Here is a 5372-nt window from a genome sequence, read left to right as displayed (position 1 = left end):
CAATGGTAATACCGCTGGGTTTGTCGTTCTGAGACGTGGGTCAAGGCCCAGGTTGCTATTTTCTGGTTTTGTGCCTTCGAGCAAGTCATTTAACTTCTTTCAGTATCAGCTCTCCTACCTGTGAACTGGAGAAAACAAGACCTCCCCTACCTGTTACAGAAGTGTTGGGAAGACCGAGTAAAGGAATATCTTTGTGAAGTACTATATAAAGTGAGATATTGTTATAACGTACATGCAAGAGCCATCGAATACCACGAACATTTAAGTTGTGCTGTTCCTTAGGTTTTTCCTTCTTGTTCCATTTCTCCCTTTTTTCTTTGGCTACTGCCCCATCTTTTATTTTCTGTTGTCTACCACAGCTGCAGACTTCCCTTGTGTCCTGCTCCCCAGTGTGGTGGGAGGCTGCACAGAGAGTGGGAAACCCGTGGGCTTTGGAGTCCCGCAAACACAGACTGGAATCCTCTGCCTCCTGTGGGCTGTGTCCCGCTGGGCCTGTGATTAGGACTTCCCTCGTGAAATGGAGCAATACCAGCTGCTTTACGGATTAACCACATTCTCAAATAGAACAGGAAGCACTTGGTTATGTCTGTATTTTAGGATATAAAATTGTCTCCTTCCAACTGCCTGTGGAACATTAAGTTGTCACACAGGATGCTCAAGGCCTCTCTTAATTCCACTGATTTCTGGTTCAACAGACAAACCCCTCCTGCCTTCCTTCCTTCCTTCCTTCCTTCGTTCCTTCCTTCCTTCCTTCCTTCCTCCCTCCTTCCCTGCCTTCCTTCCCTTTTCTTTCTTTCTTTCTTTCTTTTTCTTCCTTCCTTCCTTCCTTCTTTCTTTCTCTCTCTCTTTCCTCCTTTCCCTCTTCCTCCTTCTCTTTTTTCTTTTTTTTTTTATCGAGGTGAAATTCACATAACATGATATTAACCATTTTAAAGTGAGCAGTTGATTGACATTTAGTACTTTCATACTGTTGTACAACCACCACCTCTATCTAGCTCCAAAACATTATTGTTACTCCTAAAGAAAACCCCAACCCATTAAGCAATTTCTCCCCATTCCCCACTTCTCCCAGCCTCTGGCAACCATCTCTCTGTTTTCTTTCTCTGTTTTCTGCCCATTCTGGATATTTCATATAAATGAAACCTAGAACGTGTGACCTTTTTTATCTGATGTCCTTCACTTAGCATACTGTTTTCAAGATTTATCCATGCTGTAGCCTATATCTGCACTAGTTTTTTTTTTTCATATGGTTGAATAATCTTCTAATGTACTTATATACCACAATTGTTTTATCCATTCATTCACTGATGGACATTAAGTCTTATCTTCTTTTTGAAGAACATAAGTCAAATCGTGGAGTCCCTCTACTCAAAACTCCCATATAACACAGAGTAAGAGCTGAAGTCCACCAATAGCCTAAAAGGCTCTGTGTGATCTGGGTCCTTGCTTCTTCTCTGACCTGACATCCTCCCCACCCCCCGCCCCTGCTCTGGCCACCCGCACGGGCTCCCTAGTGTATTGGACATGCTACGCATGCTCTTTCCCTGAGGCTACTGCATCACTGTTTCTTTTGACTAAAACTGGCATCTCCATAGCTAACCCCCTTACTCTGTTCAAGACGTTGCTTAAATGTTAAGCCTTCTACGACCATCCTGTTTATAGTCATCCCATACCTGTCTCAGCACTTCCATCTTCCTTGCTCTCTATTCTGTATTCTATTTTCCCAAAACATTGGTTATTTTCTGTCTGTATTTTACTTATTTACTTATAACATGTAACTTTTATCTATTACGTTTATTTATTGGCTGTCTCTTCCTCCCCCTGCCCCTGGCACTAGAATGTTTTATGAAATCAAGAATTTTGTCTGTTTTGTTTATTAACGTATCGGAAGCCCTAGTACAGCCTGGAAGGTAACAAACACTCAGTAAGCATTTGATGAATGAACGCATCCGTGACGAAGCATGCGAACCTACGGAGTAAGTCACCTAGCACAGGGCAGGACACACAGCCGCGGCTCTCAGGGAATATTCATGCACTTTTCCTCTTCCTGCTTCTCTGGTTACCCAGTTTCCACATGCCCTTTCTTTCCCATCCAGACCGTTCACAGCACTCTTCATTCCTTCTCTAGCCATTTCTCATCTCTCTGTCTGATGATGCCAACATGAGACCAGTGGGTTCCTGGGTAGAGCTGTCCAGTAGAGACAAAACCAGGGTATCATTGCATTGAAAATTTAACTATAACTGTTTCTTTTCTCCCTCCCTTCCTTTCTTTTCTTTCTTTTTCCCTCCCTCCCTTTCTTTCTTTCCTTCTTTCTTAGGATCTCATTCTGTTACCCAAGCTGGAGTGCAGTGGTCGAATCATAGCTCACTACAACCTCAAACTCCTGGGCTGAAGTGATCCTCCTACCTCAGCTTCTCAAGTAGCAGCTGGGACTACAGGTATACCCCACCACGCCTGGCTAATTTTTCTATTTTTTGTAGAGATGGGATTTTGCTATGTTGCCCAGACTGGTCTTGAACTCATGGGCTCAAGTGATCCTCCCACCTCAGCCTCCCTAAGTGCTGAGCCACCAAGCCTGGCCCCTAACTGTTTCTTATCCATATCTTCTGGCTCTATCCTGGAAGAAATATGTTAGATTTCAGTTTTTTTTAAGGATGATTATTTAAAAATAGGTTCACCTATTTCTTATGTACAGCTGTATTGATTTTAGGATTTAAGAGCCTAAGGAATTATGCCAATTACTGAGGTCATTAAATATCATATTTAAGATGCTATATATGGGAAGTTGCACTATTATTTTATGTTACTACTAATAAAGGAAAAAAAGTACTACTGATTAAACTTCAATGCAACCCTTCCTCAACATTTAGGAAGTGTTTGTTAGCAAGTGTTTGTCACTTTTCATGAGGATAATAATTTTGGCCATTCCTCCAAAAACAAATATTTGCTTCTCTAACATCAAATTTGTGCTCCACTGCTGTGAGGTATCTTTCTGTGAACATGTTAACTTTTGTCTTAATGCTGAATCATAGAGTAATCTTTCTGAAGACACTGTAAGTAGAAATTAAACTGAACACCTGTAGTGACAACCATGCTCACAGTTCAATCGGAGTGATGACATCGTTAGTGGCTGTGACCAAGTTCAAGCCTGTGCAGGAAGGGACGGCTGCAAATGGACTCAGGACTCTGTGGATTATAATACACATTGAAGCTTCAACAACATTAAAATGTGAAAAAGTGTGTGTTCTAGAGTCAACTAAATGGGTTAGCAATTTGGAAATCCCATTAGTTGTTGTTTTTTTCCCATAGATAAAAAGAAGATCAAGAGTTGTGCCACTGGGGGTCCGAGCCAGCCGGGAGTCTGCGGGATCTGGTGAGCTCATTGCTCACTGGATGTGCTGGGCCATCAGAGAGGACGGCTGGAGCTCTTTTGGGTGGAAGAGAACTTAAATTTTCAGGAAAATGACTGCTGCGCCGGCAGTTGGGATGTGGGGCAGTCAGTTACGTTTTTGGGCAGATCAATTGTTTGAATGTCCTGTACGTTATGAAGGAGTGGCCTTCCCCAAATAGTCACTTAAGGGTCCTAGTCTGGCCTCGGGATGCATGTGAAATTAATGGAATTCCTCAGGTCCACACACTTTTTGAAATTCTGTCAGGTGGCTGCTTTTTCTTCACTTTTCTCACTCTCTTCAACCATTTCTCAAAGCCTCTGTAGGCCCGTGATAAATTTTAACATTATTCAGAGTGTTACACATGCATTTATTACTTGATTAATAATAATTCAGTAGCTACCACTTCCAGAGTGCCTCGACAGCTGTCATTGTGTCAAGCATTCTATTTATATTGCTGTATTTTGTGCTCACAAGAACCTCTGGAGTAGGTATAATTATTGTTCCATTTTAATCATGACCCAAACTGACGCTTAGAGAGCATTAGTAACTTCCTCAAGGCCATACAGCTAGCGAGTGGTGGATCAGACATCAAAACCAAGTCTCCTCATAATTAGTAGCAATTTTTATACATTTCTGTATAAGAAACTTGTGAAAGTGGTATAATAAATACACATCCAAAGGAGCAGAGAATTACCTTTTAAATTGATGCCCCAATAATATTATGCACTTATTCTAATGGTTCTTCTGTTACTTAGAAAGCTTTTGGAATTTCCCTTTAAAATTGTGTTCAGGACCTGTTTTGAGTATCCTTTATAGTGGGCACTGTTCATCCTTTGGGGGCAGATTTGACTGCTTTAAAGGACCCCAATGAGTAGGTCTGCTGACTGAGGTGGAGGATGACCGTGATTAACAGGGTGACGTGGTTTTCAGTCATAAAGAAAAGGCCACCGTTTTCTTGAGCTGGCTGTGAACCAAAGCGGAGGCATTCTTGGAATCTGTGTGATTTTCCTACGATGATGATGATTTGAGGGATATGAGACATTTATGAAAATACAACTACCATTTCCACAAAAAATAGCCAGAATCCACATCAACTTCATCTGTCAATGATAGCAATTTGAGTTGCACATAAATTTTGTTGGCATACATCAGGGATCTCAAATCGACTGCTCAAGGCAAGATATGGCTTCTGGAAGTATATTGTGTGGTCCTTTTCTTGCACCCACGGAGTGTGTTAATAGGCTATATAATTAGACAGATTTTAGGCTTGGCAACAATACAAGCAATTTCTCCGCCAGTATCCTATATTCATGCACTCAGTGTGTTTATATTAATCCCACACCCTCTAAAAGCATTTGAGCTTTTGATCCCTGGCATTCACACTCTTTCTTTCTAAGGGAACTTTGAACACTGGGCATTCCTCTGCTCAAAAAAAGCCTTCAGGTATTTGATATCCTAGCTCAAACACCCTTTCAGCCACTCCCAGCTAAAAAGATTCCTTTTTCTGAATTTTTATAAAATTTCAGTGAACTCCTCTTGGTGGCACTCCCAGTCAGCTGACTTCTGCTGTCGCTTTCTGTGACCAGGTCTTATCTCACCGGATGGGGAGTGTCCTTTATCAGCGAGGTGCTCCCAGGGAAATGAGGCTCCGGCTCTTCAAAGAGCCAAAGGTCCACTCACTTTTTGAAACAGCAGAAAATATTCCCAAGGTTTTGAACTTCTAACCTTATACTTCTTTTCTTTCTCCTTGCTGCTTTGCAGTCCTGCTTGCTTAGATTTAGAATTTAGTCTTGTGTTGGGGGGGGCGGTGCTTGTTATTGACTCTGCCTCATTTTGATGAATCTCTTACTCCCAACCAGGTCCCCAGTGTTGACTTGCCCCTGTTACTACATTAACTCTGTTCATGGTAGGCTTTGGTGGCCTATATACATCTACTTCTCAGCATATGACTCTGGGCTGGGACCCCCTCTTATGCTGGG

Source organism: Propithecus coquereli, unplaced genomic scaffold (genome assembly GCF_000956105.1).
Source record: "Propithecus coquereli isolate 6110/MARCELLA unplaced genomic scaffold, Pcoq_1.0 Scaffold172, whole genome shotgun sequence".
Taxonomy (NCBI): domain Eukaryota; kingdom Metazoa; phylum Chordata; class Mammalia; order Primates; family Indriidae; genus Propithecus; species Propithecus coquereli.
The sequence above is the reverse complement of the archived record's forward strand: the minus strand, read 5'-3'. Positions refer to the sequence as shown.